The sequence below is a fragment of the Bombina bombina genome, chromosome 1 (assembly GCF_027579735.1).
Source record: "Bombina bombina isolate aBomBom1 chromosome 1, aBomBom1.pri, whole genome shotgun sequence".
Lineage (NCBI taxonomy): Eukaryota > Metazoa > Chordata > Amphibia > Anura > Bombinatoridae > Bombina > Bombina bombina.
This window is the reverse complement of record NC_069499.1, coordinates 307871123-307889009: the sequence shown is the minus strand read 5'-3', so window position 1 is coordinate 307889009 and position 17887 is coordinate 307871123.

Sequence of the window (17887 nt, the reverse complement as noted above, 5' to 3'; positions counted from 1 at the left end):
AATAAATATAAATAAAATAACTATCATTAACTAATTTATTCCTATTTAAAACTAAATACTTACCTATAAAATAAACCCTACGCTAGCTACAATATAACTAATTGTTACATTGTAGCTAGCTTAGGGTTTATTTTTATTTTACAGGCAAGTTTGTATTTATTTTAACTAGGTACAATAGTTACTAAATAGTTATTAACTATTTAATAACTACCTAGATAAAATAAAGACAAAAGTACATGTAAAATAAAACCTAACCTAAGTTACAAATACACCTAACACTACACTATAATTAAATAAATTAACTAAATTAAATAAAATTATCTAAAGTACAAAAAAACAAACACTAAATTACAGAAAATAATAAAAAAATTACAAGATTTTTAAACTAATTACACCTAATCTAATCCCCCTAACAAAATAAAAAAGCCCCCCCAAAAATAAAAAAGCCCTACCCTACACTAAATTACAAATAGCCCTTAAAAGGGCCTTTTGCGGGGCATTGCCCCAAAGTAATCAGCTCTTTTACCTGTAAAAAAAAATACAAATCCCCCCCAATATTAAAACCCACCACCCACACAACCAACCCTACTCTAAAACCCACCCAATCCCCCCTTAAAAAAAAGTAACACTAACCCCCTGAAGATCACCCTATCGGGAGACGTCTTCATCCAACCGGGCAGAAGTGGTCCTCCAGACGGGCAGAAGTCTTCATCCAAGCCAGGCAGAAGTGGTCCTCCAGAGGGGCAGAAGTCTTCATCCAGACGGCATCTTCTATCTTCATCCAATCGGCGCGGAGCGGGTCCATCTTCAAGACATCCGACGCGGAGCATCCTCTTCTTTCCACGGCTATGACTGAATGAAGGTTCCTTTAAATGACGTCATCTAAGATGGCATCCCTTCAATTCCGATTGGCTGATAGAAGTGGCTGATAGAAAAAATTCTATTGGCTGATTTGATCAGCCAATAGGATTGAAGTTCAATCCTATTGGCTGATTTGATCAGCCAATAGGATTGAGCTGGCATTCTATTGGCTGTTCCAATCAGCCAATAGAATGCGAGCTCAATCCTATTGGCTGATCCAATCAGCCAATCAGCCAATAGGATTTTTTCTACCTTAATTCCGATTGGCTGATAGAATTCTATCAGCCAATTGGAATTGAAGGGACTCCATCTTGGATGACATCATTTAAAGGAACCTTCATTCAGTCATAGCTGTGGAAAGAAGAGGATGCTCTGCTTCGGATGTCTTGAAGATGGACTCTCTCCGCGCTGGATGGATAAAGATAGAAGATGCCGTCTGGATGAAGACTTCTGCCTCTCTGGAGCACCACTTCTGCCCAGCTTGGATGAAGACTTCTGCCCGTCTGGAGGATCACTTCTGCCCGGTTGGATGAAGAAGTCTCTTGGTAGGGTAATCTTCAGGGGGTTAGTGTTAGTTTTTTTAAGGGGGGATTGGGTGGGTTTTAGAGTAGAGTTGGTTGTGTGGGTGGTGGGTTTTAATCTTGGGGGGGATTTGTAATTTTTTTTACAGGTAAAAGAGCTGATTACTTTGGGGCAATGCCCCGCAAAAGGCCCTTTTAAGGGTTATTTGTAATTTAGTGTAGGGTGGGGCTTTTTTTTATTTTGGGGGGGCTTTTTTATTTTGTTAGGGGGATTAGATTAGGTGTAATTAGTTTAAAAATCTTGTAATTTTTTTATTATGTTCTGTAATTTAGTGTTTTTTTGTACTTTAGATAATTTTATTTAATTTAGGGAATTAATTTAATTATAGTGGTAGTGTTAGGTGTAATTGTAACTTAGGTTAGGCTTTATTTTACAGGTACTTTTGTATTTATTTTATCTAGGTAGTTATTAAATAGTTAATAACTATTTATTAACCATTCTACCTAGTTAAAATAAATACAAACTTGACTGTAAAATAAAAATAAACCCTAAGCTAGATACAATCGGCTAGATTTAGAGTTTTGTCGGTAACGACCCGCGTAGCTAACGCAGGCTTTTTTTCTCCCGCACCTTTTAAATACCGCTGGTATTTAGAGTTCACAGAAGGGCTGCGTTAGGCTCCAAAAAGGGAGCGTATGGGTGCGGCATATTTACCGCCATTGCAACTCTCAATACCAGCGGTGCTTACGGACGCGGCCAGCTTCAAAAACGTGCTCGTGCATGATTCCCCCATAGAAAACAATGGGGCAGTTTGAGCTGAAAAACCTAACACCTGCAAAAAAGCAGCGTTCAGCTCCTAACGCAGCCCCATTGTTTCCTATGGGGAAACAGTTTCTAAGTCTACACCTAACACCGTAACATGTACCCCGAGTCTAAACACCCCTTACCTTACACTTATTAACCTCTAATCTGCCGCCCCCGCTATCGCTGACCCCTGCATATTTTTTTAACCCCTAATCTGCCGCTCCGTACACCGCCGCAACCTACATTATACCTATGTACCCCTAATCTGCTGCCCCTAACACCGCCGACCCCTATATTATATTTATTAACCCCTAATCTGCCCCCCACAACGTCGCCGCCAGCTACCTACAATAATTAACCCCTAATCTGCCGACCGGACCTCACCGCTACTATAATAAATGTATTTACCCCTATTCCGCCTCACTAACCCTATAATAAATAGTATTAACCCCTAATCGGCCCTCCCTAACATCGCTGACGCCTAACTTCAAGTATTAACCCCTAATCTGCCGACCGGACCTCACCACTACTCTAATAAATGTATTAACCCCTAAAGCTAAGTCTAACGCTAACACTAACACCCCCCTAAGTTAAATATAATTTAAATCTAACGAAATAAATTAACTCTTATTAAATAAATTATTCCTATTTAAAGCTAAATACTTACCTGTAAAATAAACCCTATTATAGCTACAATATAAATTATAATTATATTGTAGCTATTTTAGGATTAATATTTATTTTACAGGCAACTTTGTATTTATTTTAACCAGGTACAATAGCTATTAAATAGTTAATAACTATTTAATAGCTACCTAGATAGAAAAAATTTCAAAATTACCTGTAAAATAAATCCTAACCTAAGTTACAATTAAACCTAACACTACACTATCAATAAATTAATTAAATAAAATACCTACAATTAAATCTAACACTACACTATCAATAAATTAATTACATGAAATACCTACAAATAAATACAATTAAATAAACTAACTAAAGTACAAAAAATAAAAAAAGCTAAGTTACAAAAAATAAAAAAATTAATTACAAACATAATAAAAATATTACAACAATTTTAAGCTACTCACACCTACTTTAAGCCCCCTAATAAAATAACAAAGCCCCCCAAAATAAAAAAAATGCCCTACCCTATTCTAATATTAAAATAGAAAAGTTCTTTTACCTTACCAGCCCTTAAAAGGTCCTTTTGCGGGGCATACCCCAAAGAATTCAGCTCTTTTGCCTATAAAAAAAACCCATACAATACCCCCCCCAACATTACAACCCACCACCCACATACCCCTAATCTAACCCAAACCCCCCTTAAATAAACCTAACACTAAGCCCCTGAAGATCTTCCTACCTTGTCTTCACCATGCCAGGTATCACCGATCGTTCCAGGCTCCGAAGTCTTCATCCAAGCCCAAGCGGGGGCTGGAGATCCATCATCCGGCTGAAGTCTTCTATCAAGCGGCAAGAAGAAGTCCAGAAGAGGCTCCAAAGTCTTCATCCTATCCGGGCAGAAGAGGAGATCCGGACCGGCAACCATCTTGATCCAAGCAGCATCTTCTATCTTCATCCGATGACGAGCGGCTCCATCTTGAAGACCTCCAGCGCGGCTCCATCCTCTTCTTGCGACGTCCTAAGTCCGAATGAAGGTTCCTTTAAATGACGTCATCCAAGATGGCGTCCCTCGAATTCCGATTGGCTGATAGGATTCTATCAGCCAATCGGAATTAAGGTAGGGAAAATCTGATTGGCTGATTGAATCAGCCAATCAGATTCAAGTTCAATCCGATTGGCTGATCCAATCAGCCAATCAGATTGAGCTCGCATTCTATTGGCTGATCGGAACAGCCAATAGAATGCAAGCTCAATCTGATTGGCTGATTCAATCAGCCAATCAGATTTTCCCTACCTTAATTCCAATTGGCTGATAGAATCCTATCAGCCAATCGGAATTCGAGGGACGCCATCTTGGATGACGTCATTTAAAGGAACCTTCATTCGGACTTAGGACGTCGGAAGAAGAGGATGGATCCGTGCTGGAGGTCTTCAAGATGGAGCCGCTCGTCATCGGATGAAGATAGAAGATGCCGCTTGGATCAAGATGGTTGCCGGTCCGGATCTCCTCTTCTGCCCGGATAGGATGAAGACTTTGGAGCCTCTTCTGGACTTCTTCTTGCCGCTTGATAGAAGACTTCAGCCGGATGATGGATCTCCAGCCCCCGCTTGGGCTTGGATGAAGACTTCGGAGCCTGGAACGATCGGTGATACCTGGCATGGTGAAGACAAGGTAGGAAGATCTTCAGGGGCTTAGTGTTAGGTTAATTTAAGGGGGGTTTGGGTTAGATTAGGGGTATGTGGGTGGTGGGTTGTAATGTTGGGGGGGGGTATTGTATGTTTTTTTTACAGGCAAAAGAGCTGAATTCTTTGGGGTATGCCCCGCAAAAGGCCCTTTTAAGGGCTGGTAAGGTAAAAGAGCTTTTCTATTTTAATTTTAGAATAGGGTAGGGCATTTTTTTATTTTGGGGGGCTTTGTTATTTTATTAGGGGGCTTAGAGTAGGTGTAATTAGCTTAAAATTGTTGTAATATTTTTATTATGTTTGTAATTATTTTTTTTATTTTTTGTAACTTAGCTTTTTTTATTTGTTGTACTTTAGTTAGTTTATTTAATTGTATTTATTTGTAGGTATTTCATGTAATTAATTTATTGATAGTGTAGTGTTAGATTTAATTGTAGGTATTTTATTTAATTAATTTATTGATAGTGTAGTGTTAGATTTAATTGTAGGTATTTTATTTAATTAATTTATTGATAGTGTAGTGTTAGGTTTAATTGTAACTTAGGTTAGGATTTATTTTACAGGTAATTTTGTAATTATTTTAACTAGGTAGCTATTAAATAGTTAATAACTATTTAATAGCTATTGTACCTGGTTAAAATAAATACAAAGTTGCCTGTAAAATAAATATTAATCCTAAAATAGCTGCAATATAATTATTATTTATATTGTAGCTATATTAGGGTTTATTTTACAGGTAAGTATTTAGCTTTAAATAGGAATAAGTTATTTAATAAGAGTTAATTTATTTTGTTAGATTTAAATTATATTTAACTTAGGGGGGTGTTAGTGTTAAGGTTAGACTTAGCTTTAGGGGTTAATACATTTATTAGAGAAGCGGTGAGGTCCGGTCGGCAGATTAGGGGTTAATACTTGAAGTTAGGTGTCGGCGATGTTAGGTAGGGCAGATTAGGGGTTAATACTATTTATTATAGGGTTAGTGAGGCAGGAGTGAGGCGGATTAGGGGTTAATACATTTATTATAGTAGCGGTGAGGTCCGGTCGGCAGATTAGGGGTTAATAATTGTAGGTAGGTGGCGGCGACGTTGGGGGCGGCAGATTAGGGGTTAATAAATATAATATAGGGGTCGGCGGTGTTAGGGGCAACAGATTAGGGGTACATAGGGATAACGTAGGTGGCGGCGATGTGCGGTCGGCAGATTAGGGGTTAAAAGCTTTTAATAGAGTGGCGGCGATGTGGGGGGGCCTCGGTTTAGGGGTACATAGGTAGTTTATGGGTGTTAGTGTACTTTAGAGCACAGTAGTTAAGAGCTTTATAAACCGGCGTTAGCCCAGAAAGCTCTTAACTCCTGACTTTTTTCTGCGGCTGGAGTTTTGTCGTTAGATTTCTAACGCTCACTTCAGCCACGACTCTAAATACCGGCGTTAGAAAGATCCCATTGAAAAGATATGATACGCAAATGGCGTAGGGGGATCTGTGGTATGGAAAAGTCGCGGCTGCAAAGTGAGAGTTAGACCCTTTCCTGACTGACTCTAAATACCAGCGGTAGCCCAAAACCAGCGTTAGGAGCCTCTAACGCTGGTTTTGACGGCTAACGCCAAACTCTAAATCTAGCTGAATGTAACTATTAGTTATATTGTAGCTAGCTTAGGGTTTATTTTATAGGTAAGTATTTAGTTTTAAATAGTAATAATTTAGTTAATGATAGTTATTTTATTTATATTTATTTAAATTATATTTAAGTTGGGGTGGTTAGGGTTAGGGTTAGACTTAGGTTTAGGGATTAATAACTTTAATATAGTGGCGGCGACGTTGGGGGCGGCAGATTAGGGGTTAATAAATGTAGGTAGGTGTCGGCGATGTTAGGGACGGCAGATTACAGGTTAATAAAATTTAACTAGTGTTTGCGAGGCGGGAGTGCGGCGGTTTAGGGGTTAATATATTTATTATAGTGGCGGTGATGTCCGGTTTGGCAGATTAGGGGATAATTTTTTTTAAAGTGTTTGCGATGTGGGGGGGCCTCGGTTTAGGGGTTACTAGGTAGTTTATGGGTGTTAGTGTACTTTTTAGCACTTTAGTTAAGAGTTTTATGCTACGGCGTTGTAGTGTAAAACTCTTAACTACTTAAATATGGTACCAGTCTTGACAGGAGAGGGTGTACCGCTCACTTTTTGTCAGACTCGTAATACCGGTGCTATGCAAGTCCCATTGAAAAAATAGGATACGCAATTGACGTAAGTGGATTTGCGGTATTTCCGAGTCTGGCCAGAAAAGTGAGCGGTACACCTGTACCTGCAGGACTCGTAATACCAGCGGGCATTAAAAAGCAGCGTTGGGACCAGCCAACGCTGCTTTTTAAGCCTAACGCAAGACCCGTAATCTAGCCGATAGTTTCCAGTGATTATGCTAATCCCCTGAATATCGTTATATTGATACATTTGTAACTAATTGTATGATGTGATTCAGCATTTCTAATATTACTCATGTGTTCACCCACTCTTCTCTTTAGTGGTCATGTTGTCATGCCGACATAAAATAAATCACAGTTACATTTTAGTGCGGATATAATGCCACAGGTGTTGCATGTTATATGTTGCCGAATTTTCTGTACCTTCCCAAGCCTGTCTGTGATTTGGTCCGTTTTAACGGCATGAGAGCAGTAAGTGCAGTTTCTACATGGCTAATTCCCAGGATATGTAATTTTGGTTTTTTTTCGCACAAAATGACTTTGGAACAATTGGTCCTTAAAGGAATATTATACACTCATTTTTTCTTTGCATAAATGTTTTGTAGATGATCTATTTATATAGCCCGTAAAGTTTTTTTTTTTAAATAAATGTATAGTTTTGCTTATTTTTAAATAACATTGCTCTGATTTTCAGACTCCAAACCAAGCCCCAAAGTTTTATGTGAATACCGTCAGCTACCTACTCCAGTTTGCTCCTGTTTGTGTAAAGGGTCTTTTCATATGCAAGAGAAGGGGGAGGGGGGTAGTGTCTTATTTGCCACTTGCAGTGGGCTTTCCAGCTACCTTTTCAACAGAGCTAAACTGACAGCTTCTAAGTAAGTTTTTAGACAGTTTTATACTGGATTTTTATATCAGTATCTGTGCATCTTATTCTTTATATTAGTGTCTATTACATGCAGTTATAGGAAAACGAGTGTATACTGTCCCTTTAAGGTTTCTTGATCTCCTATAGCAGATAGATATCCTATCACCCAGACTTTTATTCAAATCTGCATCATTTTGGAGAATATTCCATGATTTTTGTATAATGTTAATCACATCCTTTATTTGCGAGTTGATGGTAGTTATAAGTCTCGTTTGCTTATCCGTTTGCTTATGTTTAGAATACAATAGTTCCTTCCTAGAGGTGTATAGAGCTCTGTATTTAGCTCTTTTTAGGCTTCTGTTGCTCTATCCTCTTGCTTTGAGCCTTGTCTCTAATTCAGCAGTTCTTGCTTTGAAGATTTCTTCGGAAGAGCAATTCCTTCGTATCCTAAGAAATTCACCTGTCCGTAATGATCTTAGGGTGCTATTGGCATGTGCACTGTCATGATGTAAGATGGAATTGGTAGCTGTTTTTTTGCGAAACAGATCCGTTACTAGATTGCCATTTTCATCCTTTATTATTTTAAGATCTAAAAAACTTATCTCGGATAGACTACAATCATATGTCAATTTGACATTAATATTGTTCTGATTAAGCTTGCTTAGGAATATATCAAGATCTGTTTTTAGCGTTCCCAGATAAAGAGGATGTCATCAATATAGCAAATCCATAATGGTATATGTTGCATGTATAGAGCATTGTTGTCAGTAAAAACCATTTCTTTCTCCCACCAACCTAAAAAGAGATTGGCGCATGTGGGTGTACATGCCATGCCCATAGCGATTCCATGGATTTGTAAATAGCGCTGTTCATTGAATACGAAGAAATTATGATTCAGAATAAATTAAACTAATTCCAAGATAAAGGAGTTATGTTCTTTGGATTCAGTAGGATCTAAATCAAGAAAATGTTGTACAGCTTTTAAACCATAACAGTGCTCTATATGTAACGCGATTTGACATCAGCTGTAACCAACCATGTTTCTGATGTTAAAGGGATAGTCTAGTCAAAATTAAATTTTCATAATTCAGATAGGGCAAGCAATTTTAATCAACTTTCCAATTTACTTTTATCATCAAATTTGCTTTGTTCTCTTGGTGGTATTTTTAAAATGCTAAACCTAGGTAGGCTCAAACTGATTTCTAAAACCGTTAAAAACCGCCTCTTAGCTCAGAGCATTTTGAAAGTTTTTCACAGTTAGACAGTACTAGTTCATGTGTGTCATATAGATAACATTGTGCTCACTCCTGTGGAGTTATTTAGGAGTCTGCACTATTTGGCTAAATTTCATGTCTGTCAAAAGCAGTGAGGTAAGGGGGCAGTCTGCAGAGGCTTAGATACAAGGTAATCACAGAGGTAATATGTGTATTAATATAACAGTGTTGGTTATGCAAAACTGGAGAATGGGTAATAAAGGGATTATGTATCTTTTTAAACAATAAAAATTCTGGAGTAGACTGTCCCTTTAATTGACGCCAATCTAATCGTTGAAGTACTTTGGTTGTATCTCTGACATATGAAGGTAATTCCTATACAAAACATCTCAGTCTCTTATCTACATATAGACTAGCTTTTTCTGTTAAACAGCCATTTTCTGATACAATGGGGTGGCCAGGAGGGTTGTTAATATTCTTATGTATTTTCGGAATGAGGTACAGTGTATTACTCTTGGATGTATTACTTTCAAAAACTTGAATTCTTTGTGACTGATAATATAATTTTGAAGGGGATGCCAGAGGTTCGGCGGGGCACCTTCCTTAAACCCCCCAGGCGGAGGCAAAAGAAATAGCGTAGATGAGGGGATTACAGTACATCTGGCTTTACCCACAGCTGCTTGGGTAATGTCCATTTTAGCTGGGTAATCCTAGGATTACCCGTATTTCTTACTTTTCCCGTAACATATGGGCATCATAGTAAACTGTACAAGTTTGCTCAGTGATATATTTTTTAAAACTTTTAATTTTTTTTTTTTTCTTCATTGAGAAAACCTTGTTTTTATTTTGTTGAGATTGTCATTTAAAAACAAGAAAACAGTGCAGAAAATTAGTTTCCATAAGAAGAAAGTTGCCACAACGTATCTCATCTTCTATAATTTGATTTTTACAGTTCTTTTACTGTAAATTTGGAAATCACTAAGGGCCCGATTTTATAAAGTTCCCTGGGTTGGTGAGATTTTATAAGAATGCTCGCCAGCCCTTCTATTTCCCTGGTGGTATTATAAAAAGCTAAGGGGCATTTACTGCATTTTTGTATCGGGAGGAGATACATACATTACAAAAATGCACAATAAAATTTGTATTTTAATATGCAAGATAGACTTGTGCGCAGCAAAAAAAATTGTTTTGGTTCGTTTCGGACCGATTCGGATTTTTTCGAATTTTGTTTTTGGATGGATTCGAATTCGGATACATTTGAAAGTTTTCATTTCAGATTCATTCGGATTCAAATAAATTCAGATGTATTCGGATGTATTCGGTTCGGATTCGATTCATAAATTCGGAAGTTCGGTATATATTAGGTGGGAAGTGCTGTGTATTAGACTAGTATTATGTACTGTATATTAGGTGTAACCCATCTGAATCAACATAAGTACCAACCTCACAGGTACCAGCTACACAATATGCACAGAGCTAGCAGAGGTATATAACCTAATATACAGTACATAATACTAGTGTAATACACAGCACATCCCACCTAAGTACCAACCTCACAGCTACCAGCTACATAATGTGCCCTGCACAGAGCTAGCACGGTGATATAACCTAATATACTGTACAATACTAGTGTAATTGTGATTAGTCCATGGCCATTCAAATGTAACGAATAAATCCAAACTAATTTGGATTTATTTGTTACAAATGCATTTGGATTAGTTTCGTTTCATTGCTAGGGTAATTCGGAAATTCAAATTTATCCAAAGCACCGAATTTGACAAATTTGTCCGAATTTCGATTCAGAACGAAACGAAACGCATATGTCTAAAGATAATAGAATTATTCCAAATGGTCATTAAATACTCAAAAATATTATATATTATATATTTTATACATATATAAAATTCCTTTGGCTCTTACATTGGATGTGTCTATTTTGTTGTCGATATTTAGTCTATAACTTGTGGTGAAAGTGGATTTTGATTACGAAACTGGATGCTGTCCATACATCGAATGGGTGAATTCTGATTACTAATCCAATATTTTTCCAATACAAAAATGGTGTTATTGTTTGTATTGTGATTACTCCAATGTTCACAAAAGGCATATTGGGGGCAAAAAATAGCTGATAAGCACAAAACTGGAGTTATGATCTAAGTTTGTAATATGTGCAGGCCAAGCATTTGTCAGGTAACACGTGAGCGTCATAATTACACATGTGCACATCTGAAAATTTAATTATGTTTTGTATAGATTCTGTATTTTTTAATTTTGTTTTGTTGCATTTGGATTGATTCATTATATAGCAGTCATTCATTTTAGATGGATTCAGATTGATTTGTTATAGAAGTCATTCGTTTCGGATGCATTCGGAAGTTAGTAATGTTCGGATTAATTTGTTATGTTATGTTGATTTAGATGGTTCCAACCAACACAAATTGAATGATTTCACTGTTCTATCTCACTATATTTAATTCTAATATATCTTTATTCATTGGGTTTTTTTTTTACAATAAATATGGAACGGCAAAGGAATAGTGATTAGTCCAGAGCGTCAGGCTATCGTGCCATGGCCATTTGAATAAAACGAATGAATCCAAACTAATTCTGATGTTGCGTTATAAATTAATTCAGATTAGTTTAGTTTCATTACTAGGGTGATCACCCGAATTTCGTCCGAATTTTGATTCAGAACAAAGCTAATTGCACATGTCTAGTCATAATATCTAATATCAAATTGTTATTCAAGGGATTTATACTCTTCTTTTTCTATGGCACTCCAGTGCCTTAAAGGAGAATTAGTAAAACTAGTGAAACTGAAGTAAAAGATAAGTGGTCAGAGCAAGTAAAACATGATGGGAAATTAATTCAGTATTGATAAATACATTGATGAATACATTGATTATGTGTGCATTTTATAGGAACATAATAGTCCAAATTGAAATATGCATGAGTATATTTTGAGTAAAACATTTTTTGCATTATATTTGTATTATTAAAAAAAGCTTCTAGTAAAAGCTGTTGGTGTTTTCGCAGCATATGCACTAGGGATGGGCGAATGTTTTGCAACATTTGAAAACTTAAACAAATTTTAACACATTTGTTTATTCATTTTAAATTTTGAATGTTTGTACGACATTCTAGCATTCGATTAATGTAATAGTATTTCTAATGCTTTCTTTAAATGTAATATTTGATTCAAATTTTTCTAATAATTCAATTTGAATTATACAATATTTGAATTAGAAAAATGTATATCAATATATTTTTAATAATATTTCTAATGCTCTCTTTAAATATAATCGAATTATGCAAAATTCTTAATAGAAACATTTGAATTTATATATTTTTATCTATTATGTATACAATTTACTAAATTCCCTACCAAATGAACTATTGAACGTGTGAAAAGTATTTGTTAGATTGAATGTTACATTCGAAATTTTGAATGTGGATATTCAATCTAATTATGAAAATTCAAAAATGAAAGTAACATTTGAAAACCGGTAATAACATTTGATTACAGAATTTTGTCCAAAACGAATGTCCACAGGACTATTTGTTCTACCAAACAAATGACACTTTTAGCACATTCGCCCCTCCCTAATATGCACATATGGTTTGCATTGTATTTTAGAAAAAGCATCACCTCATAGAGCAAAGGTAGTGGGTATCCTGATGATTTAATTTACATCATATAAACTGCTACTAACTGCTATTAACTCTCTGTGAAGGTGTGGTATTTGAATAAGTTGCATATCAATTCTAGACTATACATAAACAAAAGTTGTAAAAGTAAGTATTCAATGGTTAGTTCTATGGTTTACAATCAAACCAATTGATATTGGCAACTTAAAACATTTACAATGATAACCATAAAAAAGATGAAAGTACCTATGAAGTTACTTTAACATTTTGATTAGTATACAAGGCCTACTGAACTTACTTGACACCTATATCTTAAGTATGTAGTGTTAGCTTAGTAATGAAAAGCAAGCATATAGAGATATATTATATAAAAAAAATTGCCTCAACACTGGTAGTGTGGATGAGAAAAATAAAATGGGGGAGGGGGAGGGGAAGGAACAGCAAAGGGAAGGGAACAGTCCGTCAGTAGGGGCATCAGTAAGTTTATCTAGTTAAGCTTCTCCCACGTCTCCTCTCTCTAGTCCTAGTCTGGTAGGAGTCCCACCCTGCCCAAATACTAAAGTAAAGATCAAGCTTATTCAGCATTTTGAAGGCATATAACTCCATTCCTTTAATGTATTCCATAATGGTTATGATCTTCGAATATGGTGGTGGAGAGATTTGCTTCCAATCTCTGGCAATCACTAGCTTAGTTACTACTAAAAGATAGATCATAAGTGATCTTTCTGCATCACTGACCTCAGACGCTCCATGATGAAGTAGGCCCAAAGAGGGAGAGATTTGTACTGCAATACCCATGTCATTGAGTGTTTGAAACACGAGTCTCCATAAGTTTCTTATCTTGGGACATTCCCACCAGATATGTAGATATGTACCAAGATTACTGCATTCTCTCCAGAATAAGGGGGAAGATTTATAGAATTTGTGTAGTGTAGTGGGGACCAGATGCCATCAAACTATAATCTTGTAATAAATCTCCAAGAGGGTTGCGTAGTGTAACAGTTTCTTAGCGTTCACTAGCTCACGAACCAATCCTCTGGAGAGGTTACAGTATGTAAGTCTCTGTCCCACGCGTGATATTGGTTATGTTTAGTCAAGGTTGGAGGGGCTGTTAAAATTTTATAATGAAAGGATAAAGAACCTCTGAGAGATCTACATAGCATCCATCTGTGTTCCCACTTAGTGGGGTTTCTAAGACTACTTCCATCTAGTTTCCAAGACACTTGGAAGGAAACCAAGTGGAGATATTCAAAATGCAATACTTGCGGGAGATTAAATTCCCTTGCAGTGCATTGAAAATCTATCAACTTCCCTCTTCGATAAAGAAACGAAATTGGGAGATCTGCCGTATCACTCCACATAAAAAGATGGGTCTCAAGGAGACAAATTAGTTTAGTGCGTATCTTATGAACATAAGAAGGATGTGGGGAGATCTCAGGCAACTGTCTTTTTGTATCCCAATGTGTAAGCTTCATCGCGATCAGCGGGTGGTCAATATGTAAGCTTTTTTGCAGATGAGGGGGAATCCAAGGCAAATCTGCCAAATAGATACCCTTAGGCAGTAGAGACTGTTCAACCTCCTACCATCGAAAACTGGCCTCCGAAACAGACCAAGGTGGGAAAGGCGAGCAGCATCATAATACAGCAGTATACTAGGGTAGGAGAGGCCTCCTCTGTGTATGGATTTCATGATCGTAGTCGTAGCAGTGCGAGGTCGTTCTCCCTTCCAGACATAATTACAAATCATACTCTGTAATCTGTTTAGGATGGGTCTACTAATCGTGAGAGGTATGCACTGGAACAAGTAGGTCAATTTGGGCAAAAAAGCCATCTTTATTGCGCTATCCTCCCGGTCCAGGACAGTTCTCTGAACTCCCAACCATCCAGAATCTTCTGGAATTCCGGGATTCTCTCTGAGAAATTTTTAGAGATGACCGTGTCTAGATTGGCACTTAAATAGACTCCAAGGTGTTTAAGGGTTTGCGAGGACCATTTAAAAGGGAATCTACGGGTTAACATATCAAGGTCGTGCTGTGGTATGTTAATATGCAAAACCTCAGTCTTCGTGAAGTTGAGCTTGTACCAGCTATGCATACTGAAGCTAGAGATAATATCAAATACAGCCGGCATAGATGTCATGGGTGAGGTTAATAGGAGGGTCACGTCATCTGCAAATAACGCAATTTTATGTTGAGATTTGCCAAACAGCATTCCCGAGACTACCTGGTTATTTCTAACAGCCTGGGCCAAGGGTTCAATAGCGAGAGTAAATAATAAGGGTGATAGCGGGCAAACCTGATGAGTCCCGTTTGTAATAGTAAAGGTCTCTGATACAAATTCCTCACCTCTAACTCTTGCCATCGGGCAAGAGTATAGTGCCTGGACTGCTGATATGAACTGCTGAGGTAAGCTAAAGGCTCTTAGTGCATCCCATAGAAAATCCCACCTGACCCTGTCAAACGCCTTTTCAGCGTCAAGTGACAGGGCCAGGAGGGGAACATTCAGTCTCTTCGCTTCATACAACACCGACAGGATACGCTGCGTGTTATCTGGCCCCTCTCTGCCAGGCACAAACCAAACCTGATCCTTATGAACTATGCTCGGAATTTCTCTCGCCAATCTGTTTGCAAGGATCTTTGTATATATCTTAATGTCCGAATTGATCAGAGAGATGGGTCTGTAGATCTGGCAGAGCTGGGGATCCTTGTCTGGTTTGAGAATAGTGATAATATCAGCCCGTAAGTATTCTTCTAAAATAGAGCCTGAAGAGGCGAAATCATTAAAGGTCCTCAGCAGAACAGGGCTAAGGATATCAATGAAGGTCTTAAAGAACTTCCCAGTGAAACCATCAGGCCCTGGGGATTTATTTAGTTTAACCTGTTTGATTGCTTTTATAAGTTCTTGCATAGTGAAAGGGGCCTTCAAGCGATCAATCTGTTCTGTATGCAGTTGAGGGAGCTGTAGCGACCTCAGGTATTCCTCACTACTTAATTCCATGGTGACATATTCTTCTTGTGTGCACTTCAAATTGTATAAGTCTTCGTAATAAGAATGGAACGTCTCTCTGACGCTCTTAGGTGAGTTAACTATAGTATTACCCGTCTGAATCACAGTAATACGTCTCTGAGCCCGTCTCTGTCTAAGCTTACTTGCTAAGAGGGAGTTAGCTTTGTTATTCTGAGAGTAGTATATCCAACGAAATCTACTCAACATGCGTTGAGTTTTCAGGAATTCTAACCGTTTAATGTCAGCACGGACTTTTTCGAGTTGCACTAGTCCGGCAGTAGTAGGGTTATTTTTATGGGTGTCAGAGATGGACCTGTATAGACATGTCAGTTCTGCCATGGATTTGCCCATGCTCCCCCATATAGCTGAAGCCTGTTTCATGCAGATGCCTCTGACAAAAGCCTTAAGCGAGGCCCAGACATACTGGATAGGAACATGGCCGTTATCGTTGGCAGATATAAATTCTGTAATTTGTTCCTTAAATTTCTGCTGGGCTATAGGGTCCCTTATAAACCAATCATCATATCTCCAGGGGATATCTGGGGCCTTAGAAGGGCAGTTTAATAACATAACCACAGGATCAGGTCTGACCATGCTGTCAATTTTATGCTAGAGCTGCGCGTAATATCTAGTGTCTGCGATTCGACGAAGAGGTGGTCAATGCGGGAGAACGACCGGTGCGGATTGGAATAAAAAGTAAAGTCTCTATCCGTGGGCCTCAATGCCCTCCAAACATCATAAAGACCATACTGAGCTATCAGGAGACAAAAAGAGTTAGCTAGTGAACTAGTATTACGAGTAGTGATTTGAGATGTATCACTTGATCTGTCCATGGCTGGGTCCCACACCAAATTAAAATCACCACCCAATATTAGAGTACCTCTCTTGATCTCCATCATCAGCCTAAGAATTTTCCTGATAAATGGGATCTGGCGAGTGTTAGGGGCATATATGTTGGCGAGTGTGTAGATCTCGTTGTTAAGTTTGCAAATCACCACCACATATCTAGCCTCAGGGTCACGTTCAAAATGGAGCATCTCCACAGTGATATTATCTTTAGTTAGAATAGCAACACCCCTCGTTTTAGTTTGGAAAGAAGACTCAAAAACTGTGGAGAAGTTTTTTAATGGAAACCCCGTAGGGGTGACCCAATGAGTCTCTTGCAGAAAAGCTACATGAATTTTAAGTTTTCTGAGATTTTGCAGGAGTAGGCTTCTTTTTGTGGGAGAGTTAAGTCCCTGTGCATTATGGGTGAGGATTGTGAGATCCATGATGATCGTATCAAGGTAAACCTAGGTCCTAAAAGTGAGATGGAGGGGAGAGGGAAGAAAAAAAAAAACTTCCTTTATCCCAGTGTTCAGCAAATGGTATTAGTCTATATGTTTATCTCTTGGTTTAAGAAACACTAGTAGACTAACTGCAGTGGGTAAACACCGCTTAGTAGTAGTCTAAGAAGGTCGAAAGAAGTAAGGTGTCTAAACTATAATGTAAATGAATGCCAAGTATTCCTTAACAAGGGAAGGAAAGGTAAATGTAGGGGGAGAGGGGAAAGGAAAGAAGAGGAAAAGGTGGGGGGGGAGGGGGGCGGGCTTAGACGTCTAAATTCTTAATTCTTGTGGGGATATAATTCTTAGCACATAAGAGCCTGATAGATTTTTACTAGGTAAGGGTCACTCTAAAGAGAAAAATAATAATACTGGTAGAAATAAATAAGAGTAATATAAGGTAAAGTGAAGAGAGGCAGGTATACTGCCCCCCAAATACATATAACAGTATATAATGAAAACATAGGGTTAAATATGTCTACGAGAGTCTAGGTGGTAGGGGTATGGGTGTACCTAAGGTAGTGTAATGTTCAACTAACTGAACTGTCGCATGAAAGGGGTTAGAGAAAGGTAAGTGACCATTACCCCTGTCGCATATTTGGTAAAACGAATCCTCTGAGTTTACAAGTAAAGTTGAAATAAAGCTAACTAAATATACATGTGTCTGTGTAAAACAAGCCAGAGGTTCACATTTCTATTTAGAAAATAAATAAAAAAACATCAAAAAGTATTGGTTTAACAATAAATGTCTAGTGGACTCTCAAAAACTGAACATAAATCTGTATCTAATGTAGCTCGTCTAGCTGTTTGGAGATCTATGTATGAGTAAGGTAGAGCATAAAAAAGAAAACTACTAACACACAGTATACTTTGATCTAGGACTCATATTAGTAATTAGGCTAGAAATCTAATATCCTATGCAATCTAACAGATATGTAATAATATAAAACAGTAGAACAAATTTATAACTAGGAGTCAACTTAAAGTCCAAACTGGGAAGGCCATAAACCTCCGCATTATCTACAGTTAAACTAAAAAAAGAACAGAACAAAGAGTCCATATGTAAGTATTCACAGTCCATGGCTATAATCCTTAACATATGTTACTTGATGTCAGAAAACAGTTAAGATAAAATGAAAGTAA